General features: G+C 41.6%; 2 pseudogenes; both read left to right on the forward strand.

Annotated features, from left to right (window-relative positions):
- Nucleotides 1-27,015, forward strand: part of LOC129530205 (centriole and centriolar satellite protein OFD1-like) — an 812,440-nt pseudogene that overhangs the window by 142,131 nt on the left and 643,294 nt on the right.
- On the forward strand, nt 185-6,165 carry LOC129530245 (RNA-binding motif protein, Y chromosome, family 1 member F/J-like; annotated as a pseudogene).

A 27,015-nucleotide genomic window follows, 5' to 3' on the forward strand; every position in this document is an offset into this window, starting at 1 on the left:
AACTTGTATTGCTTGAAGTGTACTAATACCATGTAGGAATGCTAATTTTATTAGTTTAGACAAAATGTGAATTTGTTATAAAATGTAGAAAATATTTGTAAACAACTAAAACTTAGCCATTTAAGAAACAGTGATGTTAGTTAACTAAAAAGATTTTGTTTGAAATACAGATGATGGTGGATACACTCCTGATCTCAAGATGAGTTATTCTAGGGGACTCATTCCAGTTAAAAGGGGTCCATCTTCAAGAAGTGGAGGTCCTCCTCCGAAAAAATCTGCTCCTTCTGCTGTGGCAAGAAGCAGTAGATGGATGGGAAGCCAAGGTAAATGCTACCTGACAGAAAGACCGTAGTTTTTGTATGACTAAAAATGAGCTGTTTTACCTGAATGCTTAGCTTTAAGTTCATTGAACAAAAGGGAAGTGACACATATGTGAGCATAATTACTGATTGATAGCTTTTATTATAGTTTCTATCTCACTAGGTACATTTCAGATTTATGTTGAAGAAATACTTGAGCTTCTCATTGCAGATCAAAGAAGTGATTAGAGTGAGGCCAACATTCCTTTTAATCCTGTGTTTGCTAGAAAATTCCCCTTAATTTTTCTAAAAGTTCCTAGCAGTATTCTTTGATGGTAGTCTTCTTGATCTAATTAATTCTTCCATTTCCTAAGTCCCATGGTGTCCCATTCTAAAAATTGCTTGTTCGGTGACTTTGCTGGGTTGGAGTCTTGCTCTTACTAGGTGAGAGTACACTATGTGAGATGACGACTTACTGTAGCCTCAAATTTGTGAGATGACGGCTTACTATAGCCTCAAATTCCTGGGCTCAAGCAATTCTGCTGTTTCAGCCTCCCGAGTTTCTGCAACTACAGGCATGCAGCAACACACCTAGCTACATTTTTTTCCTATGTTTTTGTAGAGAGAGGATCTGACTACATTGTCAAAACTGATGTTAAAGCCCGGGGCTCAAGCGGTCCAGCTGCCTCAGCCTTCCACACTCACTCACAGTGTGAGCCGCTAAGCCTGGCCCTCCAGCTTCTGAGACCTCAGTAATGCGTATGTGCAAGGCATACTCACTGCTTGCATGAAGATTCAAAAGAACTACAAGAGCATTTAGCAGACAAGGAGTCATTGAGCTTAAATATGATTTAAAAATAAATTTCAGGCGCAAAAGGTAGACACGTAGGAGTCCAAAATTCTTAAATTAAGTGGATATCACAGAAATGCAGAGCTGTGAAATATAGGTGTATGTAAATCAGTAATTGAGATTGTACCGGGTTGTTTAAACATTAACACAAGATCCTTAGTGTAAGATTTGAAATTATTGGAGGAGAGGATTTAGAACTAAGCAACCCGAGGTGAGCAGTAGGGTTGAATGCAGGTAATGCTTTTGAGAAGAATTGTAAGACTGCAGACTGAACAGAAGAAAATAAGACAATAAATAAAAGTTCTTAGCAAGGAAGTTTAAGCAGAGCAAATTAAAATTCTTTCTTAGTCCTCCATCCTAATATGGAGGAAGTTAAAAACTGCCATTTTCAATTTTACGTTTCATATGTAGAGTATCGGTGAAGGGAGGTATTTATTGGCTTCAGGATACCCAAGCCAACTCATTTCCACTGGAAAATTAGCCAGTAAAGGTATCATATGTGAAACACTGACCTGTAAGGAATAGCAAGTGAAGAATATATTAAAGGAGAAACTTTCTAGTTTGAAATAGCAACAATGTTGTAATGACCCCTTGCATAGCATTGCTTTCTTGGCAGTAAAAGCAAATCTTGACCATCATTAGAAAATCTTCACTAATACATTTTAATTTGTCAACATTGAAGATAGAGCCAACCAGTTAGAGATAAAGAACTTTTATGTAAACATTTAGCATATAGTCATTTACAGGTAGCTGTATTTATGTGTGTGTGAGATGGACTGAATGATATTGGAAAATCCACCTTCTTTGGCTGAGAAACGACAATGTATGTAAACTTTAAAATCAGTGAAGAGTTTGATGGTTTTACATGTTTTGCCTGTGTCACTCACAGTCATCAGTAATTTATATGAAAAGGAAAATAATAACTAAGTAGTTATTAACCATTACATATCAACTTTTACCTAAGCATTAATGTTTGCCTTCAGCTTCATTAGAAGAACTGGCCTTGTGGGAGCCATGGGATTATCCAAAGCCATAAGAAATATTCACAGTGTCATGACTGTCTAGTAATTTAGGAAACAAAGAATGGAGTCATAGAAGAAATAATTTTAAAAAGTTGTTTGAGAGAAGAGAAAATAGCGTTTCAGATTTGGTGTTCTTTACATAATGTTCCATCATTTGAATGTTAAAGGTCCCATGTCACAAAGAAGAGAGAATTATGGAGTTCCTCCACGCAGAGGGACAATATCTTCCTGGAGAAATGATCGCATGTCACCAAGAGATGATGGTTATGCAACTAACGATGGGTAAAGGAAAAATTAAAAAACACAGTTGATTTTTTTTTCTGTGGTGATGAAATTCACATAACAAAATTAAATATTATAAGGTGAACAGTTAAGGGGTGTTTAATACATTCTGTGCCATGCAACAACTACCTCCATTGAGTTCCAGAACATTTTCATCACTCCAAATTAAAACTCCTACTACCAGTTAAGCAGTCCCTCCCATTTCGTCCTTTTCCTTAGCTGCTAGCAAACACCAGTCAGTGTTCTGCCTCTGAACTTACCTGTTGTGGGTATTTAATGTTAATGTGCTCAAACAGTACATGACTTTTTGTATTTGTCAGCTTTCCTTTTGCATGATATCCTGAAGGTTCATTTACATCACAGCACTTCACTCCTTCCACAAGCTATTAGCCCATTATTTTATCTGGGTGGTTTCCACCCCAGTATTTCTACGCACCAATATTTGTTTGAGTATGCATATTCAGCTCTGGGTGTATATGAGTGGAATTGCATGGTCCTATGATAACGATGTTTGTTTTCTTGAGGAACCGCCACATTTCTCCATAGTAGCTGCATCATTTTCCGTTCCAACCTAGCGTTGTATCAGCATTCCAATTTGTCTACATCCTCTCAAACACTTGTTATTTCCTGCTTTTGGAAATTTATTGCCATTCAACTGTGTGTTTGAAATATGATATCTCATTTTGGATTTGAAATGCATTTTCTGCGCCCATTAACTCATCATGCACATGTATCCTAGAACTTAAAGTATAATAAAACAAAAAGAAATGCATTTTCTGAATCACTGAATATGAGTATCTGTCCCGTGTGCTTTTTGGGCATTTGTCGATTTTATGTGGAGAAATATCTGTTTAGATGTTTGGCCTTTTAATTTTGTTTAAGTTGTAAGTTAGTCATGTATTGGATACTAGAAGTTGAAAATTTAAAATTTGTTGCTTAAACTTATGCACACAGAAATCATCCAAGTTGCCAAGGAACGAGGGATTATGCTCCACCATCTAGAGGCTATGCATACCGTGATAATGGTCATTCTAATCGGGATGAACATTCCTCTAGAGGATATAGGTACTGTAACTTTTTCTGGATTTGTCAAATAGATTTCTTAAATTGTTCATTCCAACTAACATTGTATCAGGGCTCCAATGTATCTACATCCTCTCAAACACTTGTTATTTCCTGCTTTTGAAAATTTATTGCCCTTCCAGTGTGTGTGTGTGAAATATGATGTCTCATTTTGGATTTGGAATGCATTTCCTGCACCCATTACTCATCATGCACATGTACCCTAGAACTTAAAGTATAATAAAAAAAAGAAATGCATTTTCTGAATCACTGAATATGAGTATCTGTCCCATGTGCTTTTTGGGCATTTGCCCATTTTATTTGGAGAAATATCTATTTAGATGTTTGGACTTTTAATTTTGTTTAAGTTGTAAGTTAGTCATATATTGGATACTAGAAGTTGAAAATTTAAAATTTGTTGCTTAAACTTATGCATACAGAAATCATCGAAGTTCCCAAGAAACTAGGGATTATGCTCCACCATCTAGAGGCCATGCATACCGTGATTATGGTCATTCTCGACAGTATGAAAGTTATTCTAGAGGATATAGGTACTGTACCTTTTTCTGGATTTGTCAAATAGATTTCTTAAATTGTTCATTCCAACTAACATTGTATCAGGGCTCCAATTTTTCTACATCCTCTCAAACACTTGTTATTTCCTGCTTTTGAAAATTTATTGCCATTCATCTGTGCGTGTGAAATATGATATCTGATTTTGGATTTGAAATGCATTTTCTGCACCCATTAACTCATCATGCACATGTATCCTAGAACTTAAAGTATAATAAAACAAAAAGAAATGCATTTTCTGAATCACTGAATATGAGTATCTGTCCCTTGTGCTTTTTGGGCATTTGTCGATTTTATTTGGAGAAATATCTGTTTAGATGTTTGGCCTTTTAATTTAAAGTTGTAAGTTAGTCATGTATTCGATACTAGAAGATGAAAATTTAAAATTTGTTGCTTAAATTATGCACACAGAAATCATCCAAGTTCCCGAGAAACTAGGGATTATGCTCCACCAACTAGAGGCTAGGCATACCGAGACTATGGTCATTCTAGGCAGGATGAACGTTCTTCTAGAAGATATAGATACTGTAACTTTTTCTGGATTTATCAAATAGATTTCTTCAATTGCTCATTCCAACTAACATTGTGTCAGGGCTCCAATTAGCTACATCCTCTCAAACACTTGTTATTTCCTGCTTTTGAAAATTTATTGCCCTTCCAGTGTGTGTGTGTGAAGTGTGGAAGCTCCTTTTTTATTTGAAATGCATTTCCTGAATCATTGATTATGAGTATCTGTTTCATGTGCTTTTTGGGCATTTGGGCATTTTGGGCATTTGGGCTCTGTGGGCATTTTATTTAGATGTTTGGCAATTTAATTGTGTTGAAGTTGTAATTTAGTTATGTTTTGGATACTAGAAGTTGACAATTTAAAATTCCTTGCTTAAACTTGTGCACGCAGAAATCATCCAAGTTCCCGAGAAACCAGGGACTATACTCCACCACCTAGAGACTATGCATACCGTGATTATGGTCATTCTAGTTGGGATGAACATTCCTCTAGAGGATATGGGTACTGTCATGTCATCTGGATTTATCAAATAGATTTCTTAAATGGTTCATTCTGAAATTGAAAAGACTTTTTTTTTTCAATTTAGTTATCATGATGGCTACAGTGAGGCCCTTGGTAGAGATCATTCTGAACATCTAAGTGGAAGTTCTTATAGAGATGCATTTCCGAGATACGGTAAGGGTCCAGGATGGATTTGTAAATTACAGAATTTTATTGAATAGACCAGATTGTTATTTTAATGAAATTCTAAGGAAAATTGTAAAGGACATATGCAACATGTTTAAATATTGAGTATTCTTAACAGTATAAAGCCTAGGGAATGATACGAAGGTAAGAACTTCAGTTAACCTTAAGAAAATGTGACTGAGCATTTACTTTAGAATTAAGTTTGTTAAGCTGCAAAATACTACTCTTACACTTCTCTTAAATAAAACCTTCTGACTATTGAAGACTTGATTAATATCCTGTCAACAAAGGCGGAGGAAAGCAGATATTTCCAAATAGTACTTTAACTAATTCATGCTTTAATGATAGCAGTAAAAATGTTTAAATGTAGTCCCACATATTATTTTATCAACCCTGCAGGGACCTCTCATGGTGCACCACCTGCACGAGGACCTCGGATGTCTTATGGTGGAAGCACCTGCCATGCATACAGTAATACACGAGATAGATATGGCAGAAGTTGGGAGAGTTACTCAAGGAGCTGTGGTGATTTTCATTATTGTGATCGTGAGCATGTTTGCAGAAAAGACCAAAGGAATCCGCCTTCTCTGGGTAGGGTGCTCCCTGATCCTCGTGAAGCATATGGTAGCTCAAGTTATGTGGCATCTATAGCAGATGGTGGGGAGCGTCGATCTGAAAAAGGAGACTCGAGCAGATATTAAAGCAAGCATTCAAAATAATAGTTATTGCATACCAAACCTTGTTTGCAAATCAAAAATTGAAATGTTATTTCTGCATCGTTACCTGCATATTACTAAAAGAAACATGTTGGTTTTGTGGAGAGAGGTAGATACTAACTTCCTCCATGAATTTTTTGAGGTATTCAAAGGAAAAGGAATTGTTTTCAAAGTAATTTCATACTTGTTGATGCTATTTGAAAAGTGTTTAGATGTAATATCTACCTTAAAATTTTCACAATAAAATTTTACATGTACTGCAAGATGCCTGGTGTTATTGGCTAGCCGCACATGCTTAAAGCAAATTCAATAGGAGAGTAAATTGTGTAGTTTGTTGTACGTTTTCCTTTGTTTCTTTGAACACAGATTCAAAATTAGGGGTGTGTTATGTCACCCTTGCAAGCTGCTCAAGTTTTCTAATTAGGCTTTTTCTCTTTAAAAACTAACAAGGTTAAAATGTTTGAGAAGTCTTCAGAAAGACTACAAAACTGTCTGCCTCACCCTAAAATGTTTATTTTTTAGAGGAATAGTACAGGTCAAAGGAAATAATTAGATGTCACTGATACTAAAGTTTAAGACATCCGGAAAATTCTCTGTGAAGCATTCTGTGAGTGAAGAGGATAACGGTAATGAAAACTTTTTTTTTCACCTAAATCAGAAGCGAACCAGCTAAGTTTCTCAGGTCCATAGCATAATGAATTTAAATGTTCGTAGTTTAAATAGTGGAAAGGAAGTGTTTTTTCTTGTGAGGTACCCACGTTAATTTTTTCTTGAATATTTTGACAATGGATGTTGTAAGTAATGGTTTAGTATATGTTCTTACAAATAGGAATAATCTAGAATGGTTGGGATAGTATCAATTTTTTTTGAGATGAAGTGTAGCTTTGTCGCCGAAGCTGGGGTGCAGTGGCTCTGTCTTGGCTTATGGCAACCGCTGCCTTCTGGGTCCAAGCTATTCTCCTGCCTCAGCACCCTGAGTAACTGGTATTAGATATGTGTGCAGCACAGCTGGGCCAATTTTTGTATTTTTAGTGCAGACAGCGTTTCACCTTGTTTGCCAGGGTGTTCTAAAAATCCTGATCCAACCTCCTCAGACTCCCGAAGTGCTAAGATTATAGGCATGAGCCACCACTGTCAGCCTATCAGATTTAATTGATAATATGAATGGAAACACTTTAAACCTCATACTTAGGGGAAAGTGAAGTATATAAAACATAAACAACAGCATGAAGTTTCTGATGGGATTGCTTAAAGTTTTAAGACATCATTGAATGATAAAAATATTTGGACTGAAATAACTCAATGAATTAATTTTCCTGATTATACAAACTAAAGAAATGAAATACATCAAGTTCCAGAAGTTTTGCAGTCCATAATTCTTAGAATTGACAGACTAATAGGCAAGGAGGAAGTATTTTCTTGAAAAATTTTGACACAATCATCAATTTTTATAGGGTAAGGGTACAAATAATTTTAAAGGGAGAAGTTACCAACTTTGATTTTGAAGTGAGTTATTCATGTTATGAAGTGTTTTCATTCACCTGTAGCATTGTGAGGATGAAGTGAAAAGACAAATCTCCCTAGTCTTGTGTATCTTACTGTCCAGGTGTGGTGGTTCAGGTCTCTAATTCTAACACTTGGGGAGGCCGAGGCTTGCAGAGCACTTTAGGACAGGAGTTGAAGACCAGGCTGGCCAACACCGTGAAACCCCATCTCTACCAAAAATGCAAAAATTAGCCGGGCATGGTGGTGCCTGCCTGTAGTACGTTGCAGTTAATTGGGAGGCTCAGGCAGGACAATGGTTTGAACTTGGGAGCCTGATGCTGCGGTGAGCCGATATCGCACCATGCACCCTAGGCTGGGTGACAGAGTGCGACTCCAACACAAAAATAATTATATCCATCAACAAATATATAAATAATAAATAGGGTATCCTTCAGTTCAAGCACTTATCGATTCTTTTTTCTTGTTTAGAGACAAGGTCTCACACTGTTGTCCAGCCTAGACTGCAGTGGCACCATCATAGCTCACTGCAGCCTTGAACACGGGGTTCAAATGTGCAAGCCTTCTGTTTCAGCCTCCCAAGTAGCTGGAATTACAGACACACACCAACCACCATGCCCAGCTTTTGTGTTTGTGTGTGTGTGGTAGGGACAATGCTTTGGACATATTGTTCCGGCTGGTCTCAAACTCCCAGACCGAAATAATCCTCCTTCCCTGGCTTCCCAAAGTGTTGTGATTATAGCCGTGAGCCACTGAGTCTGGCGTATCTTTTCGTATTATGAGCGACATTCCACCTCACTGAGTCTGGCATATCTTTCCTTGGTATCAGTGACATTTCACCTTTGCTCTTTTAATTATTTTGAGATGTACAATAAATCCTTATTAAGTGTAGTCACCGTGTGCCACTGAACACTAGATCTTATTCCTTCTAAGCAAGTATAATTTAACCCACCCCCATCCCCTCTTTGATCCCTCCCTTACCAGTTCACATTACTTGTATCAAAATATCACGTGTATGCCAAAAGTATTTACAACTGTTAGGTACAAATTTTCATTCCCTTCCTCCTTCCCTCCCTTCCTCTCTTCCTTCCTGTCTTTCTTTCTTTTTGTCTCTGTATCTTTTTCTCTCACTGATTTTTTTTTTTTTTTAGGATAGAATCCTGCCCTGTCACCTAGGCTGGAGTGCAGTGGCGTGATCTCAGCTCACTGCTCCCTCCCTATCCTGGGTTCAAGCAGTTGTCCAGTCACACCCTTCTAAGCAGCTGCAACTGCAATCATATGACACCAATCCTGTATGTATGTATGTGTATGTATTTATATATATATATGTTTTTTGTATTTTCAGTAGAGACCAGGATTCACAATATTTGCTCGGGCTGGTCTTGACCTCCTGTCCTCTAGTGATCCACCCACCTCATCCTCTGAAAATGCTGGGATCCAGGCATGAGCCACAATGCCCACCCAGATTTATGCATTTCTCTCTTCAGTGATCTCTCCTATTTTATTATTTTATTCTCTTTTTATTTCTGAGACAGAGTCTCGCTCTGCTGCCCAGGCTGGAGCACAGTGGTGTGATCTCACTTTAGTGCAAACTCCATCACCAGGGTTCAATGGATTCTCCTGCATCAGCCTTCCAAGTAGCTGGGATAACATCCATGGGCCACCAAGCTTGGCTAGCTTTGGTATGACACTAGACATGGCATCTTGCCACGTCTAATTTCGTATCTGTTTTAAAGCTCAGTTTATAAGCAATACTGACTTCCTGGAATGTTTTCTGTTTACAAAACAACTATAGTACTATTATTTAGCCTCCTCAGATAAAATATGGTAACACACAAAACATACACACACAGACAAAGACACAGTCAGTGATCAAAAAATCAGTGTAGGCCATGACCTAAAATGAAAGGTGAACTGCTGCAGTTACCTAGAATTAAACCAGACCAGAGTTGACCCTTACCCGGCCAAGAGATGTGAACAGAGGCTTTCAAACATCTTTATCAGGTGCATGTTAGATTATTCTTCAGCCATAGCAAAGGGGCATTAAAGATCTGTTGTGCTTAGAAGAATCTTGATGATTTGACTTTTCCAGGGTATTAGTATTCATGATGTTGGCCTTTACAGCTCTCTGCAATTAAATGAGTAGACAACTCAGTTTTTGTAGGAGTCTAAAGTGCTTTTCAGAATTATCTAAAACTTAGTGGCTTAAACATTAATTATAATTTCCTAACTGTCAGTCTCTGCAATCGCCCTCAGTCTCTCAGCCAAATGAATGTGGTTCAGGGACACTCAGGAGGATGCAATCTAGTGATGGCCAAAGATGGGGACATTGGCGGGTGTCTTCTCATCTCCCTGGTGCCATGGCTAGCGTGACTCAAATGGCAGGGGCTGGACTGCTGAGATGCTCAGACATCTTTTTCTATTTCTTTGAGTCTCTCCATTGGATGTCCCTTCTGCATAGTGTCATCAGGGTGTTAGACTTCATGATGTACTGGTCGGGGGCTCCTAAGGGGGATGAGAGCAGGAGACTTGGGCAGAGCTGTGGCACCTTTTCTAAACTAGGCCAGAGGTGGTCCAGTATCCAGAAAATGTTTGCACTGTTTTCTCTTCATTACAAGCAAGTACTGTGTTCAGTCCCATCAGGAATATTTTCAAATGGGTTTGAGAAGAATTTCAAAGTGTGTTTTAGACCACTACAGTGGTCATGCCTAATAATTACTTATTTTTACAAGTGCTGGATGGGTTTTTCCCAAAATAATAGCAGATACAGACTTTTAAACTTGAAACCTGTGTATCATAGCTCTGAACATTTGGCTATAAGTTGAAATAACTCTTGAGCAAAAATTGATTTTGAAATGAGAGTTGTAAATAAAATACATGAGATAAAGTCATAAATATATGGATGAAATGCTTATAAAGAGATCAGCCTTAAAAATGTCAATGGGTCTAATGTGCCACTATTTTACTATTTCTATGGATATTACTTGGATAAGAGGACAAGGACTCAGGGGTCTGCTGGTCAGTCTCTGCACCTTGAAACAGCAGCTGGGGCACCAGGAGTAGCAGTTCCAGCTAACACCATGTGGTGAGGACAAGGAGTCCATTCAGGTAAAGGAGGGTGTGAGCGTATTGTGATCTGGAAGAGAGGTACACCTGGTATGGCAATGAGGATCAAGTTCCCCGGCACACAGTGAAATTCCCCATGCCCAGCTGTGGCAGAGTCAATCCCTCAGCTGGTGCTGGGCTTCCAGGTATGTTCTGAAAGCAGCTGCCTGGGCTGAGAAGGATCCCCTCATTCCCTTGCCATGTGGGAGGGTGAGGCTTGTGGCCCTCGCTCTGTCTGTTCCCGCTCTTTGCCTTCCCATTATTCCACTGCTGGGTAAGGTGGCAGGACCCCGGAATGTAGAAGGGCCCTGGGTTGTTGACAGTGCCTGTGGGTGGCCATGTACTAGGAGGAGAGTCCCCACTGAGCCTCCCATGAGCTTGGCAGCTGGGAAGGAACAGTCCTGGGGCACTGGCTGTTCCAGAGTTCGGGGGCCTGTCCCAGAGAAGGCTGGGGGGAGGTTGTAAGCCTGTGGATCTGCAGTGTAGGTGGAAGAGCTGTATCTGCCATGGCTGACATCATCGGGGCAAGACACCCACTGGGTGGAGAGCTGGGCTTACGCATTTTACCCCTGTCCTGAAGAGACCCTGCATGCCTGGTTCTCCTGGTAGCGGTGATCCTAGGGACCCCCCAATCTGGGTCCACTTATGACCATAAGCTTAGGATCTTGTGTGCCTTGCTTCCTGTCTGCCCAGTTGAGGCATCCTGGAGAGGATGCATGGGGCAAAGCTCATGTGTGTACACCCAGCACTGGAACGGGGTGTCACCGGCCAGTTAGGCCGCTGCTCACCAGGCCTTCTCCTGAGCTCCCACCTGGCTAAGTGGTAAGTGTCCCATCTACCTGACCCCACAGCCCAGGTTACTCTTCCACCTACCAACCCATGCCCTCTTGGGGAGAATGCCAGCCTCCCTGGAGACTCAGGCCCTGCCGGACCCACATGCTGTCCTCTCTCATGGGCCGGACACTCTGGTGCACAGGGATTCCCGAATAGCGAATCCCAAAGCCCTGCAGGTTTCACTGATTCTTACCTGAATGCCCTGGCTGAACACACAGGTAAACACAGGTAGCTACTAGGTTTTATATCCCTCTGGGTGTCATTTCAGGTTTATGACATCTCCTCTAGGTAGCTCATGCCAGCCACCCTTTTCCTCCTCCCTATGCCACTTGTGAGAACCATGAGGACTCTGCTTCTCCCTAGCATGCAGACTTCATGGGTCCTGAAGTTGGATTGCCAAACCCAGCGGCACCCTGCTTGCCAGCTTAAGAGCTGGGTTTGAGGCACACCTGTGGGTAGGAGTGTTGGCCCTCCCAAAACCAAGGTACACAAAGGCACACAGGCACAGGTGTGCACATGCGTGCATCAGCTTAGACACACAGGCTGGACACACGAGCTGGAACTTGCCCATACCCACACTGGTACGAGGGAAACTGGGTGTCTACACCAATACTCAGGTGAGGCTTACTGCTCAGCCACCTTCCCTCCCTGGACACACACCGAAGATCCCCTGCCATTTAATTGATCATCTACAATAGCATTTATTTTTACTTTTATACTTTTTTAACTTACCAAAGTATGTTGCGTTCTTTTCCCCATCATGAAAAAGACTTTGATACAAGTAAAGAGGAAAAGCACTTTTTATAATAAAATCTTTTATCTGCATCTGTATTATTAAGGCATTTTAAAAACTTTATGTCTATTTTTTAATGTCATAGGAAATGTCTTGAGAGCCGGGAAAGCATGAGTGAGGATGGCAGAGGGGATAAAGCATGTCAGGGGAGCCTGGGGTCGTTGAAACAAAACATGACACGGCTGGGATAGCCATTCTAGAAGTAGGTAGACCTAGGCATGCCCTGCGTGCACTCTAGTTGAGCCCAAACTGAGCCCCAGGTAGTAGCAGGCCTCAAGGCATAGAAGGGAGCCAGAGAAGGATGATGAGACAGCTATCCCTTGAGCCTTGCTTCTCACCCATTGACCTTTGCCACTTCTGCCTCTTCGGCACTTCAGGTTCCCCAGTTCTGAAATAGGAGTGTTACAGTTCCCTGATGGGCCTTTCTGCCCCAGTCCAGGGATGGCCTGGGATTTCTCACTGCAGGCTCCTCCCTGAGCCTTGAGTTCTCCATGTGTGTCACAGCTGCAGGACCCACAGGCCTTTGAGCCCCCAGCTGTGGGCTGCTTACCTGGCCTCCTCTCTGTTCCCTCTCTGAGCACCTAATCCTTAGGTAGTGCTGCAGGGGATTGAGTCGGAAGCCCTGACTGATGATCTGGAGGAGTGGGGAAAGTGGTCTGTGAAAGGTCAGGTCATAGTTCAAAGCCAGTTCCCAAGATGCCAAGGAAAGACCAGCAAGGTCCTTTCCCATGACGCCCCACAGTGGCCCCTGCCTTAGCAGTCCTGGCTGACCCTGAGTGGTCACAGTCCGCCAACTAGCTGAGGAAGCTCAGGTAGGCTGTGTCCTTACTGAAGGTGGGGCTTCTTCTGATGACTCTAGAACCGCTGGACTACACTAGAGCCAGAGGCCCTGCATCCTGGAACAAGAGTCAGAAAGGCTCATGCCAGGCCTAGCGTCCCACACTCCACCCTCTCTACCACACCAGGAGGCACTCCTTACCAAGGATGCAAACACGATATTCCTTAATGATCACTTTATTGTGGAAATAAAGGTAGTGACGAAAGGAACACTTCATCCTGCTGCCGGTACCCTGGATGACTGAGTTCCTCCACCTGCCCTGCCAAGAAGAAGAGGACAGACTCAAAGGATCCATTTCATCTATCTGGGCTGAGGGCCTGCTGGCTGGGGTGAAGCATGTGTTGCCCCTTCCCAGCTCTACCACTCAGACACCCCTGTGCCCCAGGAGGACCTCAACCTGAACAAGACCCTGGACCCGTCCCGCAGACCCCAGCTCCTCAGCCTGAGCTTCAAATCCATCCTGTAGCTTACTTAGCAGAACTTCCTCATGGTTTCTGAACTCTGCCGACATGTAGGTGTGTTGCACAATCTGCCTCTGGTCAAGGAACCTCCAGATGATTGGGTGGGCATGCCAGGAAACACCCCACAACTTTGCAAGAGCTGGGAGAGTGTTTGGCAGGGCTGTCCCAAAACCTTTGACCTGGTACCCTGCATTCGTGGTCCTGTCTCTGTCCAGTGTTGGGGGCATGGTAGTGGTTGTGGTGGTCTTGTGGGAGGGTGGAGGGAGGCCCAGAAAGCCCCTGCCAACAAGCAGCGGGCAGCACAAGCAGGGGACTGGGTGTGGGGTGCTGTTGTGTGAGGCGGCTGTATCTTCAGAGTTGCTGAGCTGCACATGGTCATTGTGTGCTGGATGCTGGACTGGCTCTGCTGAGGGTGTCCAGGTGTGCAGTGCCCTCTTCTTCTGGTCTCCCTGAGGGGTGGGCGTGTCCACTTGATGGAGCTGCTGTGGATAGAAGGGACTGCAGGGCTGTGCCTGTCACTCCCCATGGAGGCTCCCATGTGTGTAATGGAGGTGTTTGTGCAACGGAGGTTGTATATGCTCAGGGCCTACAGCTCTTTGGGTGCAGTGCAGGCAGAAGGAAGAAAGCCTATCTGGGGAGTTTATGCCTGCCTTGCAGACGACAGCAGCCCCGTGCACCGTGAACCTGAGTCTGAATGAAGCACCTTGTGTTTCTGGGGCAAGCCTGCTGGCCACAGACATGGGCAGCCAGGGTGGTTTCTATGGTGGGCATGGGCATGCAGACTCCCATTCCTCCAAGGAATTTATCATGGAAACATGCCCTTCAAGTTTCTGCTGTGCGTGAAGGGTCCATGGGGCCGCTATTCTCCCTTGTGAGTGCTGAGCTTGGCTCCCAGTCCCTACCACGTGCTCTCAGGGCACCCCCAAGCAAGCTGCCCTCCTATCTGCAGGACCCTGGCCTCAAGTCCCCTCACTATCCCCCATTCCCTTCCTGCTGGTTGGCCCCGTGTGCCCCTTGCTTGGCTCCCCTGCTCCCCACCCCAGGAAGCCAGATGCCCACCCCCTGCTGCCAGTCATTCCGAATGGGCAGCTGCAAAGATGTGGCTGTGTCCCAGAAGCTGGAGATGGCCTGGCTGATGGCCCCTGCGCCATCCAGGCCAGGGAGGCACCTCTGCCAAAGCTTCCCTCTCAGCTGTGGGCAGGCCATGTGGCCTGGTTATTCATGGAACTCTGCTTCAAGTGAAGGACCTCCAGCGAGTCTGTGGCTGGCCAGGGTGTGCTGGGGCCAGGACCAGGCAGTGTCTGCTGGTCCTCCACCAGGCTCCGTGTTGGCCTTCTCCTCAACCACCACCATGATGTTGTCCACCACCAGCACCTTCTCCTCTCCCAAGGGCGCCTTCAAGCTCTGCACCCTGGCTGCCCTCTCCTGCAGTCCAATTTGAATGGGGTGCCTCCTTTGGCGGTCCCACTGACCATGACCTGCACTGTCCACTCCATGTCTGAATAAGTATATCCTTAAAATATACTTTAAAAAAACTTAAAAGCATCCCCATTTCTCCACATCCTCTCCAACATCTGTTGTTTCCTGACTTTTTAATGATTGCCGTTCTAACTGACATGAAATGGTATCCCTTTGTGGTTGCAAGGTCATGGATGAAGCTGAAAACCATCACACTAAGCACACTATCACAAGGCCAGAAAACCAAACACCGCATGTTCTCACTCATAAGTAGGAGTTGAACAATGAGAACACATGGACACAGGGCGGGGAACACCACACATGGGGCGGTCGGTGGGATGTGGGGCTCGGGAGAGATAGCATTAGGAGGAATACCTAATGTAAATGATGAGTTGAGGTGTGCAGCAAACCAACATGGCACATGTATCCATCTGTAACAAAATTGTACATTGTGAACATGTATCCTAGAACTTAAAGTATAAAAAAAAAGAAAAAAAAAAACGAAAAGGAAAAATAACTCTCCAAACCCAAATACTAAATAGAAAATTAATATCAAGTGGCCTAGAATCTAACTTGCATGAAAATGTCACAAACATTCAGCAGATAGTTTCTAAATGCCACAATAAGCCTGGAAGTCTGCAAGAAGCTCAGAAAAACATGGTCCTTGCTCTTCTGAGAGTGCAGTTGTTACAGGCACAGAGATAAATGAGGGATAATAAGTGTGATAAATATTGTAATAGGCAAATACAGGAAATCAAAACCACATTTTCCTCATTTATGAAACACAAGTTTAAAAACCCTTTTGAAGTTCAAGTGAGAATATTTGCTGTTACTGTATAAACTGTGAAGTAGCTACACAAATTTTTTTTTTTTGTTCTCACAGTGATTTATCTTGTGTATATTACACGGTTAGTGTAGCATTCTCATAACGGAAACCTTGAAATGTGTCTGCTGCTGAGTTTTTGTTGTTCAACTGTTTCAGTCATTGTTATTTATCATATTTTTCCTAGGGGATCTTGAATTTTAAAGAGAATATGTAAAAACTGAAAAGAGAAGGACAATGAAATTGCAAGACTACAGTCATAATAATTTCATTGATTAATTCAATTGCTTATAGAGCAAAATTTGATTATATTTCTCCCAAAAGATTCTTGGAGAAATTCTAAGATGATGCACTCATTGTTAGAAATTGCCATAAAGGTTTTGCTTAAGTTAGCCTTAACACTTTTTAAAGCCTGAAGATACAGTAATAGTTATGTATTTAAACAGGGAAAATAGGATTTTTAGTGCTACTTTCTTTCACCTGAAATAATTTTAACTTTTAAATTGGTCTTCATGTCAAATTAAATTTTTCATTATTCTACATGATGTTTTGGATGAGGCATGTATTTTTAAATTTATTTTCACCCTTTTTGTACTTCTATGAGAAACTGCAGACTTAAATTCATATCACAACTATCTTTCAGTTTTACTTGTCTGTTCCTAAAGGTTCACAAAAATAAAGAATTCCACCTACACTTGCAACTTTCAGCAACCTTATTTCAGAAAACGGTGCATATTACTGCAGAAATCATGTAGACAGATCCAAAATGGGGAGGAGGAGGACAAGGAGGAGGAGGAGGTGAAGAAGAAGAAGGAGGAGGAGGAGGAGGCAAGCTTTTAAGTCTATACATTAGTATCACTGTTTCAGAAACTCAGTAGTCACAGTGAAATAAAAACAATGATCACAGTCAATTCCATCTCATACCTAGACTGAAATATGAAACTTCTAAAGAAAAGAAAGTTAAGAACTTTGGGCATATCAAGATTTTCCTATACTGATAAAATTATTGGTGACTTTTTATCACTAGAAAACATAAAATTCCATGCTTTGTATATGTGTAAATAAAAATATTTTTATTTCCATCAGTTATGATATGCAAGGAAGTAGTAAAGTGAAAGTACAATAATAAAATGATATAAGGAAATTTCTCTGTGTCAAAAAATTCCATTGAGGCCATTAATTTTACAAAAACCATAGAGAATGCATCATGAAACTTCATTATACAGTACTTTTTAGTATTTTACTTACATTTTAAATAATCAACAAATGAAAGGAAATTCTTAATCATTATTTATTACCAATAACATTATTCTACTCAAATAATCCTTTTGAGATTAAGTATTTTAAATAAAACATTAAAAACAAATTGTATTGACTGATATCAGCTTTCAATGAAATAATACTTCTGTATTTGTAGTCATGTGAAGTATAAGTTTCTCCTGACAGTGGATCTTTTATAACACCGGTTTTACTGTTTTCTCTGATACAAACCCTGTGATATCTCATGGCTTTACTGTATCCATACATTACATGACTCCAGAGAGTAGGCTTCAAACAGATGGAAAAATTATATTTGTGACGAAATTCTAGGAAAGGGAATGGTAAAATGGGAGAATAATTTCTAAATTTCTAACTGTTCATCAATGGATTTGGATATATTTAGATATAGACAGATATTTGCACACTGCAGGTTTGCACATGTGTATATTAAATTTATATGAGATACTCATAAGGTATGGGTTGTGTAATCTTTTAATCTCAATTTTACATGTGGGAAATTTGGTAAGAGTTTATCCTTATCAAATAATCAATTTGAAGTACTATACTCAATTTGATGTAAAACCAACAAAATCTCTGTCGACATTCACTTTAATTGATCCAATAATGCTAACTGCTGATAGCTTCATTCTCCTTATCCCTTGTTGGCAACCTGAAAGTTGATTCTCACTCTAATTCAGCACTTGGGGTGCCATCCACAAGAGACTATTACTTTGCTGTGGATTGTGACTTCTCAGGCCAACACTTTTTTCCTGTAACAGTCCTACCTTTGTATATTTAAAGAATTTGTACATGGCTAAAAAAAATAAAATTGGAGCGAAATGTCAGGCCATGCTGTGAAATTTTCCATTGTTTCTATATCTCTGATTGACCTTTCATGTTGCAGAGAACAAGAGAAACAATTCAATATGTTTCTTAGTATCCAGTCCAATGCACCCTTTCTTATTAATACCAAACCCATCCATTCAAGGCACTGACATCTAAACACAGCTAGATATATCAAAATCTCTTCTCATTAAAAACATTTATATTAATCACTATTGCCCAGATCTGGACTCTGACTATGAAATCCTCGGGTGGAAATTGCTGTAATGGCTCACACTATGGGAATCACTACTTTTCGGCATAATTATTGCTGTCAACTTACTGAAGAATATCACATTAGATGGTAGCTCTTAGATACATAAACCCTAGAGATTAATTTTTAATGTCCAGCATTTATGATATTGCACAAGTAATAATCTTTGGTAACTTAAATGATTAGCTGAGCAATGACTTAAATAACAGCAATTCAAACATTCATTTACTTATGGGAAGTGCCATACATCATTAACTCCTGGTGAAAACAAAGTTGGGAAATTTCACGTGCTGAATTGGTTACTAAATTATGTACTTCACGGTATTTTATATAACTATCCTTGCCATGTATGATGCCTCACCTGCAAGCATGAAGCTTTAGCACATATATAATGTGTATATATATACCTATATATGCGTATATATATACATATATATGTGTATATATACGTGTATATATGTATATGTGTATATATGCATATATATGTGTATACATGCGTATATGTGTATATATGCGTATATGTGTATATATGTGTATATATGTATATATGTATATATGTGTATATGTGTGTGTATATATGCGTATATATGTGTATATATGTATATGTATGTGTATATATGTATATATGTATATATATGTATTTATGTGTATATATGTGTGTATATGTCTGTATATTGTATATGTGTGTGCATATATGTATATATGTGTGCATATATGTGTATGTGTGTATATATGTGTACATATATGTGTATATATGTGTACATATATGTGTATATATGTGTACATATATGTGTGTATATATGTGTACATATATGTGTATATATTTGTGTATGTACGTGTATATGTGTATGTATATATGTGTATATATGTGTACGTATATATGTGTATATGTATGTGTACATATATATGTGTGTATATATGTGTATTTCTCTGTGTATATATGTGTGTATATATGTGTATATGTGTGTATATATGTATGTATGTGTATGTATAAATGTATATATGTGTATATATGTATATGTGTATATATATGTGTATATATGTATGTGTGTATATATGTATATGTGTATATGTGTGTATATATGTGTGTATATATGTATATAGATGTGTGTATATATGTGTGTACATATGTATATATGTGTATTTATGTATATATGTGTGTATATATGTATATATGTGTGTATATATGTGTATTTATGTATATATGTGTGTTTATATGTATATATGTGTGTATATATGTATATATGTGTGTATATATGTATATGTGTGTATATATGTATATGTGTATATATGTATATATGTGTATATATGTATACGTATATATGTATATATGTGTATGTATATATGTATATATGTGTATATATGTATATATATGTGTATATATATGTATATATATGTATAATGTCTTTGGTTCTTAATATCTCTCTACATTTGTCTTCAAAACCTCAACACAGAAACACCCATGTACTTGACTTTCAGCTGCCTTGACTACCAGTTATTAGGGTTTAAGTAAACAAAATAAAGATTTCAAAATTCGTTGACCAAATATGAGAAATCACACTCTCGCCATGAGAAATAATTATTATCAAGTGCCACTGCAAATGCAAAATTGAAAGAAGAAATGAAGTCTAACATATTGCAATATTCTGAAATCTAAAATTTCCTCTTTGAGACCCCGTGGTTCATGCCTGGAATCACAGTTCTTTGGGAGGCTGAGGTTGGAGAATTGCTTCAAACCCAGAGTTCGAGACTAGCACAGGCAACATAGCAAGACCAATCTCTACAAAGGTAACTAATTAATTAATTAAATTGGGCATGATCGCACACACCTATTTTTCTATTTACTCAGGAGTTCAAGGTTTCAGTGAGCTGTGATTGCACGCTGCACTTCAGCCTTGGCCACGGGGAAAGACATTGTTTCTACAAAATGATTCAATATAACAAAACAAAGTCAAACAAAATAGAAACATTTTCAGGTGTTCTTTGGAAGTTTTTATAATTGCTCCAAAGCTTAGACATTGTTTAAAGTTGAGCAGTTCATGGGGAATGGGCAGTGAACATTGTTTATATTGTTTTCCAAAAATTAGGATAAATATGTTAGAATACTATGTGTAAATATCTAATAACCTTTGGTACAATGAGTTTTGACAAATGACAAGCCATTGCGTTTATAGACATTTCCTTCAAAATATTCATAGTTTAATTGGAGAATAAAGAGAACAGCAATAATTGCAATGTACTCTGACAAGTGTTACAATAGACACAATTTAGTAACTTAGCTGGAGAAGAAAGAAGTTCTTAACGGGGTTTGCAGGGGTTTGTGGAACATTCTGAGGGCAGAAACAATTGACTGGATCAGTAAGGATTCGAATTTGCATGAAGAATGTTTGGGAGAAAAACATTGTAGAGAAAAAGAAACATTCTTTCTATCAATGAAAGAAGTACTAACAATGCATGTGATGCCATCTGACCAATTCTTAGACCATACTAGCTCAATAAACATTTCTTGAATGAATCCATGAATGGAAGCTATTGGGAAAAGGATTGTGGAAGGAATTTTCAAAATCCTGTAAAGGAAAGTTAAACACCCTGGACTTTACAATTTTGCCTGCTTTTCTTTATGTTCTTGTTATATCTACTACCTCATAAGCTCTGTTTTACTTTTTTGGTCTTTTCATAAATATCATGCATGAATAGTTCCTGATACTACTTCTCTCTTAATCTCTTGATCCTATATTTCTCTCTGATACTCCTTTGTGTGAGGTCCTGGGTTTGTATGCCCACAGATACATCACTCACCTGTCTCTGGCACTATTCAGTAATAGGCCTGGCCCCAGGGAGGCACGGTTCCTAGGCTCCCATAAAATTGACTTCCTATTTTAGTTCAGTTAATGGGTGACACTGCAGATATTAGACAACAAGATGAGAGAAGCCAGTTTGTTTCCCTTTCCTTCTCAGTAAGAGATACGTTTCCACAGTGATTCCACAGCCTGCAGGACATGCTCCCTGTGTTTCCATTTTCTATGTAGTGACCCTAATCCCAGACTGGTTCTTCTAATGCCACCTTCTCCAATTGTCTTCTCTAAAGGATTATGGTACTATTTTTGGAGTTTTAAATTTAAAAAATATTGATATGGAAGGGAGGCAGGGAAGTGTCTGGTAGAGGTGGGTGTGGTTCTTGGATAGGGATCCACCCTCAGGCCTGTGCTCACTGACCTAGGTGAGGACACACACATCTGTTTTCTTGACCAAATTGCTGAGGACATGCCCTTCTGTTTTTTTGTTTGTTTGTTTTTTTGCCCAAGCGTTGCACTTTCCAAGACCACCCTGGCCTGCCATAGCCCCATCGTCTGCTATAAGAATCCCTGAGACCCTAGCAGGCACAGATACAGCAACTGGACATCAACAGGAACAATCAGCAGATACAGACACAGCAACTGGACCTCGAGAAGACACCAGAGAAAGGAGAGCACACGGATGGAGGTGGTAGGCCATCCACCACAGAAGAACATGGAGTTCCTTGGGGCTGTGAGAGGAGAGCGCTGAGCTGCCCCATTCCAGGGGAAAAGCACCTTCTCACTCCATCTCCCTTCTAGCTCCCCATCCATCTGCTGAGAACTTCCACTCAATGAAACCTTGCACTTACTGTAGAAGCCCACGTGTGAGCCAATTCTTCAATTACATCAAGGCAGGAAATCCAGGGATCCAGAAAGCCCTCTGTCTTTGCAGTAAGGCAGGGTGTCTAATTGAGCTAACACAACCTGCCTACAGATGGATAAACTAAATTAACACCGTGTAACATATGCCCAATGGGGATTCAGGAGCTGTAAAAATTCACCCCTGGATGCTGCCTGGGGTCAGAGCCCCCCAACCTGTCCTCATTTCTTGCCCGGTAGTGGGAGATAAGAAACATTTTCCTGTTTCAATATGAGTCTGTTTCCAATGCAGTGTGCTTTCTGCAATACTGCAGTGTTACTTCATTGTATATATTTAACAAAATAAGTTACAAACTGTAACTAATATGAGAAGAAAATAAATGGTGGGGAATAAGGAAGAAAAATGAAACATTGTGTTTCACAATGAATGTAAACAATTATAAGTATGATTAATCAATATGTCAGACCAGCCAGGCAGGTGCTTAACATCATGAGGGGGCACTACTTCACCATCTTGGGATTTCATTCTGGGACAGAGAGTGTGAGCAGCAATAAGGTCCGATAGGGAAAGGGATACAATCTGGTGAGGTGTGGATTGTGTCCCACACCTGCACCTGAAAAAAAGGTGAAGACAGATGACACAGAAGTTGATTCCACCTGCATCCCCACATTCCGTTGATTGCACAAGCAGCCCACACCATGGCCCCGTGTTCAAGTGGGTATTCTTCAACCTGCCATTAACATATGGAGTGCAAACTGGGGCTTTGCACTTTGACGATTTTCATACCCAGGGCCAAATGGGAGTGGGATGGATTGATGTGGGTGGGATGTGGCCTCCACACTTGCCTCTTCATTTTCTGACTTCTGTGTTCCTCATCGAATTAGGGTTTCCTTGGTCTGGTTCACCATCTTCCACACAAAACATTTCCCAGTTCATGAAGGATGACCCTCATGGGAATTCATTGCATGAGTGTTTCCTTCTTAACACTCATGTTTTAGATGGCTGGACAGCTTTGATAGTTTTAAAATGTAAATTCCCACACCACACAGCACCAACAGGGAAACTACTGATCTCCCACTTCTATTGTAGGGTGGCATGATTCCTTTAGGATGAGAAGTAGGCAACAGTGTCTAACTTTTGCCTGGTTATCTAGGCTCTGTTTCATTTCATGTGCACATCCTTTCTCACTGTCGCAGGGCTCCTTCGTCGGGCTGTTGCTGGATAGGACTGCCTCTTGCCACAGATCTTTTGGCTTCCAGGGATTTCAGAAAGGAAACGGGACTTCAGATAGACTGGCTGAACTCCAGGTTGTGGGTCCTGGTTGCATTTTGGGGGCTGAGGATGTTTGCACTTTGCAGAAGGATTTTTGGTGCTCTGACAAGAATCATTGAACATTGCTTGGACTCCAGCACGAGGCAGCTCATTCTCATAGGTGAGCATTGATTTTTCTTTGCTTTCCTGGGGTGTCCACAGTGCCCATCAATAGCATTACTGGACACCTTTTTCAGGCTTGCCATCGCCACAGACGGCCTCTTAGACACTGTCACAAGCTCATCTGCCCACAAGCGAGGCCAGATCAAGGTGAGAGAACACTGCTCAACCTTGCATTTACCTATGTCGTGGTTCATGCCTTTCCCAGATAGGCTCTGTGAGGCCAAGGATGAAGGGAGGCAGTGAGGTCAAGTGATGAGCCATCTTTGTTCTCTGAGGTATTAGGTATGATTCTATCACATAAAGAACCCTCAACTACTCACCAGACTCTATTCCAAACCCCGTCGGACCTGATTTTTGCCCACAGCTCTTTCAGGAATGGAGACAGAAGAGCCATCTCCAGTGACCACCTCACAGTCTTGAAATACCTCCTTCTCCACTGAGACCTGACCAGCGAGATGACCCAGAGGGGCTATAAGGTCAAGACTTTTAGGATCCCACAGTAGGTTATCACAGACAGCCTTTTTCTCAATACCAGTCTAGCTCTGCCTGTACCACTTTCGTCTGCTTAGGCAGCCTGACAGTTTTGACAGCCAGGCACCCAAGCCTGCCTCATGAATGCACCTGTGATAGCCTCAAAGCACCAGACCTGAGCAGGGAGCTTGTGCTAGCTTCGCAGTGAATGCCACCACTGCCTAGTGGCAAGTCCCTGTGGCTTGACGGAGAAGGAGAACTCCCTGGAGGTGTGTTGGCAGTGGAATCTTGCCTGTCTTGTCTCAGAGATCCACAGGACAGTCCCATGATTCTAGGAGTGGGTAGATGTGAGTCAGCCTGAAGAAACATCAAGCAGAGCCCCAGGAATGAACTTCAAAATCCCTAAGGATCCATAACTATCTACAGGATGCCTCAGGCCTAATTAGATGTTGTAAGGGTGAGTATTTTTGAAACTTATCCCACAGTGATTACTAGATACAGCCCGCCTGTGTTCCCCGGGGTTGTTCTCTCCTAGGTGTGTCTTCCTGAAGAACCACTCAGCCTCAGAAGCTGCTGGGCTGTGTTTCTGTTAGAGTGTTGCTAGTGTTGGATGTCTGCTTGCGTGTGTGGCTTTGTGTATTTGTGGGTGTATGTGTGGGTGTGCATGTCTGTAAGTGGAGTCTGCTTATAGTAGTGTGGCTAACACATTGCAGAGCTTCTTTTTTTTTAGTAACTCAACATTCTGGTCACCTGTGTGTCTGTGGCTCTGCTTGGACTGTGGGTCTCTGTTTTCTTTATTTTTCTGTGGATCATGAATCTGCAGTGAATTGGGAGTCTGGCTGAGACCCGCTGGAGTCCAAATTACCTCCCCCTGCAAAAAAAAAAAAAAAAAGTTACTCTTCTGGAAAGAAGAGGAGCACGTCATACCCAGGAACTGACATCTCCCAGTGTTTCACTGTCCTGTGGCCAAGCCAGGGAGGGACACTAGCAGTCTTGTCCACAGGACCCCTTGAATTTACTTCCAATTCGGTTCCCAGCCAAGCACGTGCTTAATGTCATTAGGGGACACTCCTCCATTGTCTTGGAATTTCACTCTGAAACAGAGAGTGTGAGCAGCCATAAGTTCACATAGGGGTGAGCATACAATCTGTTGAGGGGTGGATGGGGTCCTGCAACTTCACCTGCTAAAAAGGTGAAGACAGAGAGTGCTTCCAAATGCATCCCTGCATTCCCTTAATTGCACCAGCAGTCTGCACCATGGCCCTGTGTTCACCTGGGAGTACTCCAACGTGCAGGGAACATTTGGTGTGCAAACTGGGGCCATCCTGGCAAACTCCTGATTTGAGGGCTTTCATTCCCATAGCCAAATGGGAGTGAGATGCATTGACGCTGGGTGGGATGTAGCCTCCATACTTGCCTCTTCCTTTCCTGTCTTCCGTGTTCCCTGTTGGCCTAGGGTTTCCTTGGTCTGGCTAAGGTCTTACACACTAAATGCTTCCCCATTCTTGGAGAATGACCCTCATTGGAATTCTTTGCATGTTTCCTTCTAAACACTGTCACATTTTAATGACTGGGCTCCTTTGATACACTTAGAACCATAAATTATCATTACAGATGCCATGAAGGAAACTCTTTTTCTCCCACTTCTGTTGGAGGGCTGCATGATTCCTGTAGGATGAGAAGCAGGCAGGCATGTCTGGCTTTTGTTTGGTAATCTAGGCTGTGTTCCATTGTGTCTGCACATCCTTTCTCATTGTGAAGGAAGTATTTCATTGAACTGTGGTTGCCTCTCTCCACAGATCTCTTGGCTGCCAGGGATTTCAGGGAGCAAAAGGGAAGTCGGATAGGCTGGCTGCACTCTAGGGTGTGGATCCTGGTCTCTTTGTGGGGACTGACTTTGCTTGCACTTTGCAAGAGGATTTGGGTCCTCTGACAGGAATCTTTGATCACTGCTTGGACTCCAGCACAAGTCAGCTCCTTCTCTCAGGTGAGTTTTGATTTTTCTTTGCTCTGCATGGCAGAGCTGCATGGCACAAGGCAGCTCATTCTCTGCAGGTCCACATTCACTGTGGGTCCACAGTGACTTTCAACAACACTACTGGACACGCTTTTCAGGCTTGCAATGGCAACAAATGGTCTCTGAGACACTGTCTCAACCTCATCTGCACCTGTGAGTTCCCACTTTGAGGTGTGAGAACACTGCCCACCTTGGACTTTCCTTTGCCATGGTCCCTGCCTTTCCCAGAGAGCTCTTGCAAGGTTCAGAGTGAAGGGAGGAAGTGAGGTAAATGGCCCGGCCAACTTTCACTGACAATGCCTCTGTGGTCTCAGGTATGATTCTGTCAATCAAAGACCCCTGAACAACTCACCAGACTATATTCCAAACCCCATAGGAACCAGTTCTTGCACACAGCCTCTTTTGGGAATGGAGTCAGAAAAGCAGCATCCATCGATCACCTCACAGTCTTGAAACTCCTCCAGCTGGACCAGGCCACAAAAATGGCCCGACGGGGCCCTAAGGTCGAGACTTACAGGGTCCCACAGTGCGTTATCGCAGAAAGCCTTTCTCCGGATACCAGGCTGGCTCTGCCTGTAGCATTTTCCTCTGCTTAGGAAGGCTCACAGATCTGATATTTGGGCTCCTGTGCCTGCCTTCCGAATGCACATGTCCTCTTCTCAGGCTATCAGGCCTAAGCTGTCAGCTCTGTCTAGCATCAAAATGAATGCCACCATTGCAGAGCAGCAAGTCCCTGCGGCTTGGTGGAGAAGGAGACCTCCGTGGAGGTATATAGGTGGTGGATTCTGGCTATTTTCTCTGTGGGATCACGGGATAGTCCCATGATCCTAGGAGAGGGCAGACGTGAGCCAGCCTGAAGAAAAGTCAAGCAAAGCCCCAGGAATAAACAGTAAAATTCCTAAGGATCCAAGTGTATCTGCAGGATGCATCAGGCCTGCCTAGACGTTGTAGGAGTGAGTCCTTTAGAAACTTGCCCCAATGTGATTTCGAGGAACAGACCACCTGTGTACCCCACGGTTGCTCTCTCCTTGGTGGGGCTTTCTGCAGAACCATGAAGCCTCAGAAGCTGTCTGGGTGTGTGTTTCTGTGGGATTGTTGTGAGTGTCGGATGTCTGCTTATGTGTGTGGCTTTGCCTTTGTGTGTGAGTGTGTGTGTGTTAGTGGAGCCTGCTTAAATGAATGTGGCTAACACTCTGTAATGCATCATTTGTTTGAGTCTCCCCATCTTTTGGTGGCCTATCTATGTGGCTCTTCCTGGGCTGTGTG

This window comes from Gorilla gorilla, chromosome Y (genome assembly GCF_029281585.2).
Source record: "Gorilla gorilla gorilla isolate KB3781 chromosome Y, NHGRI_mGorGor1-v2.1_pri, whole genome shotgun sequence".
NCBI lineage: Eukaryota > Metazoa > Chordata > Mammalia > Primates > Hominidae > Gorilla > Gorilla gorilla.